Here is a 13,070-nt window from a genome sequence, read left to right on the forward strand (position 1 = left end):
GGTCTTTCAAGCGCTTGAAATACCTTAGAAGACGTCCGCAGCTTCTGATTGGTCGCGTAGTGGTCGCGTGACCGCTACGTGACCAATCACAAAGCCGTGACGTCACCTAAGGTATTTCAAGCGCTTGAAAGACCTTAGGTGACGTCACGGCTTTGTGATTGGTTGCGTGGCGGTCACATGGGCCGTCGCGACCAATCACAAAGCTGTGACGTCATCTTAAGGTCCTTCACGTGCTGATTCTTAGGAAGGAAGGCTGCCGGAAACAAGCAGGGCGCGTCCAAGGGTGAGTATATTCCTATTAGGTATATACTCACCCTCGGCTTCTTTCCGGCAGCCTTCCTTCCTAAGAATCAGCGCGTGAAGGACCTTAAGATGACGTCACGGCTTTGTGATTGGTCGCGACGGCCCATGTGACCGCTACGGACCAATCAGAGCGCAGTGACCTCATCTAAAGCCCTTCAAGCGCGCATTCTTAGGTACAACGGCTCCCGGTTACGGCGGTAAAGTCCAGGCTGCGCCGGAGAGGTGAGTATATCCCTATTTTTTATTTTAATTCTTTCTTTTACACATTGATATTAATCCCGATACCGATTCCCGATACCACAAAAGTATCGGATCTCGGTATCGGAATTCCGATACTGGCAAGTATCGGCCGATACCCGATACTTGCGGTATCGGAATGCTCAACACTACTCAACACCATTGGAGCTACTGCAACCCTCGACCTACTGTCTCCTTCCCCATAATCCTGTAGAATGTAAGCCCGCAAGGGCAGGGTCCTCGCCCCTCTGTACGAGTCAGTCATTGTTAGTTTTGTTTACTGTAAGTGATATTTGTATTTTGATGTAACCCCTTCTCATGTACAGCACCATGGAATTAATGGTGCTATATAAATAAATAATAATAATAACTAGATGGGTATTTCCTGAAGGAACTACAGATAGTGCTTTGGAATGGTGCCCGGGTTGCCCCAGCAAGACTTTCACACTTGGGTGCCCCTCAGGCGCTGTTTTGGTAGTTGTAGCCACTCTGGGTCCGATTTGGCGGGCGGCGCCACTCTGGGTCCGATTTGGCAGGCGGCGCCACTCCGGGTCCGATTTGGCGGGCGGCGCCACTCCGGGTCCGATTTGGCGAGCGGCGCCACTCCGGGTCCGATTTGGCGGGCGGCGCCACTCCGGGTCCGATTTGGCGGGCGGCGCCACTCTGGCGGGCGGCGCCACTCCGGGTCCGATTTGGCGGGCGGCGCCACTCCGGGTCCGATTTGGCGGGCGGCGCCACTCCGGGTCCGATTTGGCGGGCGGCGCCACTCTGAGTCCGATTTGGCCGGCGGCGCAACTCTGGGTCCGATTTGGCCGGCGGCGCCACTCTGGGTCCGATTTGGCCGGCGGCGCCACTCTGGGTCCGATTTGGCCGGCGGCGCCACTCAGGGTCCGATTTGGCTGGCGGCGCCACTCCGGGTCCGATTTGGCCGGTGGCGCCACTCCGGGTCCGATTTGGCCGGCGGCGCCACTCTGGGTCCGATTTGGCCGGCGGCGCCACTCCGGGTCCGATTTGGCCGGCGGCGCCACTCCGGGTCCGATTTGGCCGGCGGCGCCACTCCGGGTCCGATTTGGCCGGCGGCGCCGCTCCGGGTCCGATTTGGCCGGCGGCGCCACTCCGGGTCCGATTTGGCGGGCGGCACCACTCCGGGTCCGATTTGGCGGGCGGCGCCACTCCGGGTCCGATTTGGCGGGCGGCGCCACTCCGGGTCCGATTTGGCGGGCGGCGCCACTCCGGGTCCGATTTGGCGGGCTGGGTCCGATTTGGTGAGCGGGGCAATAATTATAATAAGACTACAGATAGTGCTTTGAAATTGTGCTGTGCTATCACTTTAAGAGCTGATATTATCTGGCAAAACTGTGCTGGTGTGGTCATATACAGTTCGCAGGCGTTGGCATAGTAACTGGGCCTGACTGCGCATATCAATGAGCTAATCAGCCAGGTGGCAGGTACATTTCAAATTGCCTCAGAAACCCGGCCATTATAACCTATGGGAAAATTTCCCTATTGAAATGCATTACAATGAGGGGAAAAAACATTTTCAAACGCAAATTGCGCCAAAACTACAAGTCCGATCGACACGAAAAATACTTAGCACACCTCTTGGGGACGCTGGCTTCGAAATGACACATCACTGGAATCTGTGAGTGAAGCGGTTCGGGCCGCATTACGTGCGGACTGAATAATAATAAGGCGGGTTCACTGGGTCCGATTTGGTGGGCGGGGTCACTCTGGGTCTGATTTAGTGGGCGGGGTCACTCTGGGTCCGATTTGGTGGGCGGGGTCACTCTGGGTCCGATTTGGTTTGTGGGGTCACTCTGTAACAGATTTGGTGGGCGGGGTCACTCTGGGACCGATTTGGTGGGCGGGGTCACTCTGGGACCGATTTGGTGGGTGGGGTCACTCTGGGACCGATTTGGTGGGCGGGGTCACTCTGGGTCTGATTTGGTGGGCGGGGCACCTCATGGTCCGATTTGATGGGCGGGGCACCTCTGGGTCCAATTTGGTGGGCGGGGTCACACTGGGTCCGATTTGGTGGGCGGGGTCACTCTGGGACCAAATTGGTGGGCGGAGCCACTCTGGGTCCGATTTGGTGGGCGGGGCACCTCAGGGACCGATTAGGTGGGCGGGGTCACTCTGGGTCCAATTTGGTGGGCGGAGCCACTCTGGGTCCGATTTGGTGGGCGGGGCACCTCAGGGTCCAATTTGGTGGGTGGGGTCACTCTGGGTCCGATTTGGTGGGCAGAGCCACTCTGGGTCCGATTTGGTGGGCGGGGCACCTCATGACCGATTTGGTGGGCGGGGCCCCTCAGGGGCCGATTTGGTAAGCGGGGCCCCTCAGGGGCCGATTTGGTGGGCGGGGCCACTCTGGGTCCGATTTGGTTTGCAGGGCCACTCTGGGTCCGATTTGGTGGGCGGGGCCCCTCAGGGGCCGTTTGGTGGGCGGGGCCCCTCAGGAGCCGATTTGGTGGGCGCGGCCCCTCAAGGGCCAATTTGGTGGGCGGCGCCCCTCAGGGGCCGATTTGGTGGGTGGGGCCACTCTGGGCCCGATTTGGAGGGCGGGGCACCTCAGGGGCCGATTTGGTGGGCGGGGCCCCTCAAGGGCCGATTTGGTGGGCGGGGCCCCTCACAGGCCGATTTGGTGGGAGGGGCCACTCTGGGTCCGATTTGGTGGACGGAGCACCTCAGGAGCCGATTTGGTGGGTGGGGCCCCTCAGGGGCCCATTTGGTGGGCGGGGCACCTCTGGGTCCGATTTGGTGGGCGGGGCCCCTCTGGGTCCGATTTGGTGGGCGGGGCCACTCTGGGTCCGATTTGGTGGGCGGGGCACTCCGGGGCCGATTTGGTGGGCGGGGCCACTCTGGGTCCAATTTGGTGGGCGGAGCCACTCTGGGTCCAATTTGGTGGGCGGGGCACCTCAGGGTCCGATTTGGTGGGCGGGGCCGCTCAGAGGCCGATTTGGTGGGCGGGGCCCCTCGGGCTGATTTCATGGGTGGGGCCACTCTGGGGCCGATTTCATGGGTTGGGCCACTCTGGGGCCGATTTCATGGGCGGGGCCACTCGGTCCGATTCGGTTTGCGGGGCCACTCTGGGTCCGTTTTGGTGGGCGGGGCCCCTCAGGGGCCGTTTGGTGGGCAGGGCCCCTCAGGAGCCGATTTGGTGGGCGGGGCCCCTCAGGGGCCCATTTGGGGGGCGGGGCCCCTTTGGATCCCATTTGGTGGGCGGGGCCCCTCTGGGTCCGATTTGGTGGGCGGGGCCACTCTGGGTCCAATTCGGTGGGCGGGGTTCCTCAGGGGCCGATTTGGTGGGCGGGGCCCCTCAGGGTTTAATTAGGTGGGTAGGGCCCCTCAGGGTCCGATTTGGTGGGCGGGGCCCCTAAGGGTCCGATTTGGTGGGCGGAGCCCCTCAGGGGCCGATTTGGTGGGCGGGGCCACTCTGGGTCCGATTTGGTGGGCGGGGCCCCTCAGGGGTTGATTTGGTGGGCGGGGCCCCTCAGGGTCTGATTTGGTGGGTGGGGTCACTGGATCCGATTTGGTGGGCGGGGTCACTCTGGGTCCGATTTGGTGGGCGGGGTCACTCTGGGTCCGATTTAGTGGGCGGGGTCACTCTAGGTCCGATTTGGTGGGCGGGGTCACTCTGGGTTCAATTTCGTGGGTGGGGTCACTCTGGGTCCGATTTGGTGGGCGGGGTCACTCTGGAACAGATTTGGTGGGCGGGGTCACTCTGGGACCGATTTGGTGGGCGGGGTCACTCTGGGACCGATTTGGTGGGCGGGGTCACTCTGGGTCTGATTTGGTGGGCGGGGCACCTCAGGGTCCGATTTGGTGGGCGGGGCACCTCAGGGGCCGATTTGGTGGGTGGGGCCCCTCAGGGGCCGATTTGGCGGGCGGCGCAACTCTGGGTCCGATTTGGCGGGCGGCGCCACTCTGGGTCCGATTTGGTGGGCGGGGCACTCCGGGGCCGATTTTTTTATGGGCGGGGCCACTCTGGGTCCAATTTGGTGGGCGGAGCCACTCTGGGTCCAATTTGGTGGGCAAGGCACCTCAGGGTCCGATTTGGTGGGCGGGGCCGCTCAGGGGCCGATTTTGTGGGCGGGGCCACTCTGGGTCCGATTTGGGGGGCGGGCCCCTCTGGGTCCCATTTGGTGGGCGGGGCCCCTCTGGGTCCGATTTGGTGGGCGGGGCCACTCTGGGTCCAATTCGGTGGGCGGGGCCCCTCAGGGTCCAATTTGGTGGGTGGAGACCCTCAGGGTCCGATTTGGTGGGCGGGGCCCCTCAGGGTCCGATTTGGTGGGCGGAGCCCCTCAGGGGCCGATTTGGTGGGCAGGGCCACTCTGAGTCCGATTTGGTGGGCGGGGCCCCTCAGGGGTTGATTTGGTGGGCGGGGCCCCTCAGGGGCCGATTTGGTGGGCGGGGCCCCTCAGGGGCCGATTTGGTGGGCGGGGCACCTCAGGGGCCGATTTGGTGGGCGGAGCACCTCAGGGGCCGATTTGGTGGGCGGGTCACTTTAAGAGCTGATATTATCTGGCAAAACTGTCCTGCTGGGGTCATGTACAGTTCATAGGCGTTGGCATAGTAACTGAGTCTGACTGCACATATCAATGAGCTAATCAGCCAGGTGGCAGTTGACAGTTATGTTGAAATTGCCTCAGAAACCAGGCCATTATACCCTATGAGGAAATTTCCCTATTGAAACGCATTAAGACAATGCTTTCCAATGAGGGGAAAACAATTTTCAAACGCAAATTGCGCCAAAACTACAAATCCGATCGACACGAAAAATAGTTAGCACACCTCTCGTGGACGCTGGCTTCGAAATGACACCTCACTGGAGTCTGTGCGTTCAGCGGTTCGGGCCGCATTAATTGCGGAAAAAAGCCTAATAATAATAATAAGAAGAACTAGATGGGTATTTCCTGAAGGAACTACAGATAGTGCTTTGGAATGGTGCCCGGGCTGCCCCTGCAAGACTTTCACACTTGGGTGCCCCTCAGGCACTGGTTTGGTAGTTGTAGCCCCTCAGGGTTGAGGCCACTCTGGGTCCGATTTGGTGGGCCGGGTCACTCTGGGTCCGATTTGGCAGGCCGGGTCACTCTGGGTCTGATTTGGCGGGCCGGGTCACTCTGGGTCCGATTTGGCGGGCGGCGCCACTCTGGGTCCGATTTGGCGGGCGGCGCCACTCTGGGTCCGATTTGGCGGGCGGCGCCACTCTGGGTCCGATTTGGCGGGCCGGGTCACTCTGGGTCCGATTTGGCGGGCCGGGTCACTCTGGGTCCGATTTGGCGGGCCGGGTCACTCTGGGTCCGATTTGGGGGGTGGAGCCACTCTGGGTCCGATTTGGTGGGCTGGGTCACTCTGGGTCTGATTTGGTGGGCCGGGCCACTATGGGTCCGATTTGGTGGGCCGGGCCACTCTGGGTCCGATTTGGTGGGCCGCGTCACTCTGGGTTCGATTTGGTGGCCCGGGTCACTCTGGGTCCGATTTGGTGGGCGGGGCCCCTCAGGGGCCGATTTGGTGGCCCGGGTCACTCTGGGTCCGATTTGGTGGCCTGGGTCACTCTGGGTCCGATTTGGTGGCCCGGGTCACTCTGGGTCCGATTTGGTTGCCCGGGTCACTCTGGGTCCGATTTGGTGGCCCTGGTCACTCTGGGTCCGATTTGGTGGCCCGGGTCACTCTGGGTCCGATTTGGTGGCCCGGGTCACTCTGGGTCCGATTTGGTGGCCCGGGTCACTCTGGGTCCGATTTGGTGGCCCGGGTCACTCTGGGTCCGATTTGGTGGCCCGGGTCACTCTGGGTCCGATTTGGTGGGCCGGGTCACTCTGGGTCCGATTTGGTGGGCCGGGTCACTCTGGGTCCGATTTGGCGGGCGGCGCCACTCTGGGTCCGATTTGGCGGGCGGCGCCACTCTGGGTCCGATTTGGCGGGCGGCGCCACTCTGGGTCCGATTTGGCGGGCGGCGCCACTCTGGGTCCGATTTGGCGGGCGGCGCCACTCTGGGTCCGATTTGGTGAGCGGGGCAATAATTATAATAAGACTACAGATAGTGCTTTGAAATTGTGCTGTGCTGTCACTTTAAGAGCTGATATTATCTGGCAAAACTGTGCTGGTGTGGTCATGTACAGTTCGCAGGCGTTGGCATAGTAACTGGGCCTGACTGCGCATATCAATGAGCTAATCAGCCAGGTGGCAAGTGGCAGGTACATTTCAAATTGCCTCAGAAACCCGGCCATTATAACCTATGGGAAAATTTCCCTATTGAAATGCATTACAATGAGGGGAAAAAACATTTTCAAACGCAAATTGCGCCAAAACTACAAATCCGATCGACACGAAAAATACTTAGCACACCTCTTGGAGACGCTGGCTTCGAAATGACACCTCACTGGAGTCTGTGAGTGAAGCGGTTCGGGCCGCATTACGTGCGGACTGAATAATAATAATAAGAAGAACTAGATGGGTATTTCCTGAAGAAACTACAGATAGTGCTTTGGAATGGTGCCCGGGCTGCCCCTGCAAGACTTTCACACTTGGGTGCCCCTCAGGCGCTGGTTTGGTAGTTGTAGCCCCTCAGGGTTGAGGCTTGGTGGGCCGGGTCACTCTGGGTCCGATTTGGTGGGCCGGGTCACTCTGGGTCCGATTTGGTGGGCCGGGTCACTCTGGGTCCCATTTGGTGGGCCGGGTCACTCTGGGTCCCATTTGGTGGGCCGGGTCACTCTGGGTCCCATTTGGTGGGCCGGGTCACTCTGGGTCCCATTTGGTGGCCCGGGTCACTCTGGGTCCCATTTGGTGGCCCGGGTCACTCTGGGTCCCATTTGGTGGCCCGGGTCACTCTGGGTCCCATTTGGTGGCCCGGGTCACTCTGGGCCCGATTTGGTGGCCCGGGTCACTCTCGGCCCGATTTGGTCAACCCAGGTCACTCTGGGCCCGATTTGGTGGCCCGGGTCACTCTGGGCCCGATTTGGTGGCCCGGGTCACTCTGGGTCCGATTTGGTGGCCCGGGTCACTCTGGGTCCCATTTGGTGGCCCGGGTCACTCTGGGTCCCATTTGGTGGCCCGGGTCACTCTGGGTCCGATTTGGTGGCCCGGGTCACTCTGGGTCCGATTTGGTGGCCCGGGTCACTCTGGGTCCGATTTGGTGGCCCGGGTCACTCTGGGTCCGATTTGGTGGCCCGGGTCACTCTGGGTCCGATTTGGTGGCCCGGGTCACTCTGGGTCCGATTTGGTGGCCCGGGTCACTCTGGGTCCGATTTGGTGGCCCGGGTCACTCTGGGTCCGATTTGGTGGCCCGGGTCACTCTGGGTCCGATTTGACGGGCGGCGCCGCTCTGGGTCCGACTTGGCGGGCGGCGCCACTCTGGGTCCGACTTGGCGGGCAGCGCCACTCTGGGTCCGACTTGGCGGGCGGCGCCACTCTGGGTCCGACTTGGCGGGCGGCGCCACTCTGGGTCCGATTTGGCGGGCCGGGTCACTCTGGGTCCGATTTGGCGGGCCGGGTCACTCTGGGTCCGATTTGGCGGGCCGGGTCACTCTGGGTCCGATTTGGTGGCCCGGGTCACTCTGGGTCCGATTTGGCGGGCCGGGTCACTCTGGGTCCGATTTGGCGGGCCGGGTCACTCTGGGTCCGATTTGGCGGGCCGGGTCACTCTGGGTCCGATTTGGCGGGCCGGGTCACTTTGGGTCCGATTTGGCGGGCGGCGCCACTCTGGGTCCGATTTGGCGGGTGGCGCCACTGTGGGTCCGATTTGGCAGGCGGCGCCACTCTGGGTCCGATTTGGCGGCCCGGGTCACTCTGGGTCCGATTTGGCGGGCGGCGCCACTCTGGGTCCGATTTGGCGGGCGGCGCCACTCTGGGTCCGATTTGGCGGGCGGCGCCACTCTGGGTCCGATTTGGCGGGCGGCGCCACTCTGGGTCCGATTTGGCAGGCGGCGCCACTCTGGGTCCGATTTGGCGGGCGGCGCCACTCTGGGTCCGATTTGGCGGGCGGCGCCACTCTGGGTCCGATTTGGCGGGCGGCGCCACTCTGGGTCCGATTTGGCGGGCGGCGCCACTCTGGGTCCGATTTGGCGGGCGGCGCCACTCTGGGTCCGATTTGGCGGCCCGGGTCACTCTGGGTCCGATTTGGCGGCCTGGGTCACTCTGGGTCCGATTTGGTGGCCCGGGTCAGTCTGGGTCCGATTTGGCGGGCGGCGCCACTCTGGGTCCGATTTTGCGGGCGGCGCCACTCTGGGTCCGATTTGGCGGGCGGCGCCTCTCTAGGTCCGATTTGGCGGGCGGCGCAACTCTGGGTCCGATTTGGCGGGCGGCGCCACTCTGGGTCCGATTTGGCGGGCGGCGCCACTCTGGGTCCGATTTGGCGGGCGGCGCCACTCTGGGTCCGATTTGCCGGGCGGCGCCACTCTGGGTCCGATTTGGCGGGCGGCGCCACTCTGGGTCCGATTTGGCGGGCGGCGCCACTCTGGGTCCGATTTGGCGGGCGGCGCCACTCTGGGTCCGATTTGGCGGGCGGCGCCACTCTGGGTCCGATTTGGCGGGCGACGCCACTCTGGGTCCGACTTGACGGGCGGCGCCACTCTGGGTCCGATTTGGCGGGCGGGGGCACTCTGGATCCGATTTGGCAAGCGGGGGCACTCTGGTCCGATTTGGTGGGCTGGGTCCGATTTGGTGAGCGGGGCAATAATGATAAGACTACAGATAGTGCTTTGTAATTGTGCTGTACTGTCACTTTAAGAGCTGATATTATCTGACAAAACTTGTGACCTGGTGGGCAGGTAGAGTTTATAGGCGTTGGCATAGTAACTGGGTCTCACTGCGCATATCAATGAGGTAATCAGCCAGGTGGCAGTTATTTTTAGAAATTGCCTCAGAAATCAGGCCCATTATAAACGTATTGGAAAATTTCCCTATTGAAATGCATTGAGACACTTTTTTCAAACGCAAATTGCGCCAAAACTACAAATCCGATCGACACGAAAAATACTTAGCACACCTCTCAGGAACGCTGGCTTCGAAATGACACCTCACTGGAGTCTGTGAGTTTAGCGGTTCGGGCCGCATTACGTGCGGACTGAATAATAATAATAAGAACTAGATGGGTATTTCCTGAAGGAACTACAGATAGTGCTTTGGAATGGTGCCCGGGCTGCCCCTGCAAGACTTTCACACTTGGGTGCCCCTCAGGCGGTCCGATTTGGTGGGTTGGGTCAATCTGGGTCTGATTTTGTGGGCGGGGTAAATCTAGGTCCGATTCGGTGGGCGGGGTCACTTTTGGTCCGATTCTGTGGGCGCGGCCACTCTGGGTCCGATTCGGTGGGCGGAGCCACTCTGGGTCCGATTTGGTGGGCGGGGCACCTTAGGGACCAATTTGGTGGGTGGGGTCACTCGGTCCGATTTGGTGGGCTGGGCACCTCAGGGTCTGATTTGGTGGGCTGGGCACCTCAGGGTCCGATTTGGTGGGTGGGGTCACTCTGGGTCCGATTTGGTGGGCGGGGTCACTCTGGGCCCGATTTGGTGGAAGGGGTCACTCTGGGTCCGATTTGGTGGAAGGGGTCACTCTGGGTCTGATTTGGTGGAAGGGGTCACTCTGGGTCCGATTTGGTGGGTGGAGCCACTCTGGGTCCGATTTGGTGGGCGGGGTCACTCTGGGTCTGATTTAGGGGGCGGGGTCACTCTGGGTCCGATTTGGTGGGCCGGGCCCCTCGGGGTCCGATTTGGTGGGCCGGGCCTCTCGGGTTCCGAATTGGTGAGCGGGGTAATCTACTATCTAATTATCTAAGGGCACTTCCGTCTTTCTGTCTCACAACACCGCTACGTCATCATCTCGTGAGACCGCAATGCACTCTTGGGACCGGAGCGCGCAACAAGCATCGGGTACCGGCCACTCCAGGTGCAACAAGCATCGTGTACCGGCCGCTCTAGGAGGTGCAACAACCATCAGATACCGGCCGCTCCAGGAGGTGAGTATGTAACTTTTTTATTTTAATTCTTTTTTTTTTTAACAGGGATATGCAGTATACTATGTGACTGGACAATATACTACGTGACTGGGCAGTATAACTACGTGGCTCTGCGCTGTATACTGCGTGGCTCTGTGCTGTATACTGCGTGGCTCTGCGCTGTATACTACGCGGCTCTGCGCTGTATACTACGCGGCTCTGCGCTGTATACTGCGTGGCTCTGCGCTGTGTACTGCGCGGCTGTGCGCTGTGTACTGCACGGCTCTGCGCTGTGTACTGCGCGGCTCTGCACTGTGTACTGCGCGTTCTGCGCTGTATACTGCGCGGCTCTGCGCTGTATACTGCGCAGCTCTGCGCAGCTCTGCGCTTTGTACTGCGCGGCTCTGCGCTATATACTGCGTGGCTCTTCGCTGTATACTACGCGGCTCCGCGCTGTGTACTGCACGTGTCCGTGCTGTGTACTGCGCGTGTCTGCGCTGTATACTGCGGGGCTCTGCACTGTATACTGCGGGGCTCTGCGCTGTATACTGCGCGGCTCAGCGCTGTATACTGCGCGGCTCTGCGCTGCATACTGCGTGGCTCTACGCTGCGTACTGCGCGGCTCTGCGCTGTATACTGGGTGGCTCTGCGCTGTGTACTGCGCGGCTCTGTGCTGTGTACTGTGCGGCTCTGCGCTGTGTACTGCGCGGCTCTGCGCTGTGTACTGCGCGGCTCTGCGCTGTGTACTGCACGGCTCTGCGCTTTATACTGTGCGGCTCTGCGCTCTGTACTGCGTGGCTCTGCGCTGTGTACTGCGCAGCTCTGCGCTGTATACTGCGCGGCTCTGCGCTGTGTACTGCGCGGCTCTGCGCTGTGTACTGCGCGGCTCTGCGCTGTGTACTGCTCGGCTCTGCGCTGTGTACTGCGCGGCTCTGCGCGGCTCTGCGCTGTGTACTGCGCGGCTCTGCGCTGTGTACTGCGCGGCTCTGCGCTGTGTACTGCACGGCTCTGCGCGGTATACTGCGCGGCTCTGCGCTTTATACTGTGCGGCTCTGCGCTCTGTACTGCACGGCTCTGCGCTGTCTACTGCGCGGCTCTGCGCTGTGTACTGCTCGGCTCTGCGCTGTGTACTGCGCGGCTCTCCGCTTTATACTGCGCGGCTCTGCGCTTTATACTGCGCGGCTTTGCGCTGTGTACTGCATGGCTCTGCGCTGTGTACTGCGCGGCTCTGCGCTGTGTACTGCACGGCTCTGCGCTGTGTACTGCACGGCTCTGCGCTTTATACTGCGCGGCTCTGCGCTGTGTACTGCACGGCTCTGCGCTGTGTACTGCGCGGCTCTGCGCTGTGTACTGCACGGCTCTGCGCTTTATACTGCGCGGCTCTGCGCTGTGTACTGCACGGCTCTGCGCTGTGTACTGCGCGGCTCTGCGCTGTGTACTGCGCGGCTCTGCGCTTTATACTGCGCGGCTCTGCGCTTTATACTGCGCGGCTCTGCGCTGTGTACTGCGCGGCTCTGCGCTGTGTACTGCGCGGCTCTGCGCTGTGTACTGCACGGCTCTGCGCTTTATACTGCGCGGCTCTGCGCTGTGTACTGCACGGCTCTGCGCTGTGTACTGCGCGGCTCTGCGCTGTGTACTGCGCGGCTCTGCGCTGTGTACTGCACGGCTCTGCGCTTTAAACTGCGCGGCTCTGCGCTGTGTATTGCACGGCTCTGCGCTGTGTACTGCGCGGCTCTGCGCTGTGTACTGTGCGGCTCTGCGCTTTATACTGCGCGGCTCTGCGCTGTGTACTGCGCGGCTCTGCGCTGTGTACTGCGCGGCTCTGCGCTGTGTACTGCACGGCTCTGCGCTTTATACTGCGCGGCTCTGCGCTGTGTACTGCACGGCTCTGCGCTGTGTACTGCGCGGCTCTGCGCTGTGTACTGCACGGCTCTGCGCTTTATACTGCGCGGCTCTGCGCTGTGTACTGCACGGCTCTGCGCTGTGTACTGCGCGGCTCTGCGCTGTGTACTGCGCGGCTCTGCGCTTTATACTGCGCGGCTCTGCGCTGTGTACTGCACGGCTCTGCGCTGTGTACTGCGCGGCTCTGCGCTTTATACTGCGCGGCTCTGCGCTGTGTACTGCACGGCTCTGCGCTGTGTACTGCGCGGCTCTGCGCTGTGTACTGCGCGGCTCTGCGCTTTATACTGCGCGGCTCTGCGCTGTGTACTGCACGGCTCTGCGCTGTGTACTGCGCGGCTCTGCGCTGTGTACTGCACGGCTCTGCGCTTTAAACTGCGCGGCTCTGCGCTGTGTATTGCATGGCTCTGCGCTGTGTACTGCGCGGCTCTGCGCTGTGTACTGCGCGGCTCTGCGCTTTATACTGCGCGGCTCTGCGCTGTGTACTGCGCGGCTCTGCGCTGTGTACTGCGCGGCTCTGCGCTGTGTACTGCACGGCTCTGCGCTTTATACTGCGCGGCTCTGCGCTGTGTACTGCACGGCTCTGCGCTGTGTACTGCGCGGCTCTGCGCTGTGTACTGCACGGCTCTGCGCTTTATACTGCGCGGCTCTGCGCTGTGTACTGCACGGCTCTGCGCTGTGTACTGCGCGGCTCTGCGCTGT

This window comes from Ranitomeya variabilis, chromosome 2, assembly GCF_051348905.1.
Source record: "Ranitomeya variabilis isolate aRanVar5 chromosome 2, aRanVar5.hap1, whole genome shotgun sequence".
In the NCBI taxonomy this organism is placed as follows: domain Eukaryota; kingdom Metazoa; phylum Chordata; class Amphibia; order Anura; family Dendrobatidae; genus Ranitomeya; species Ranitomeya variabilis.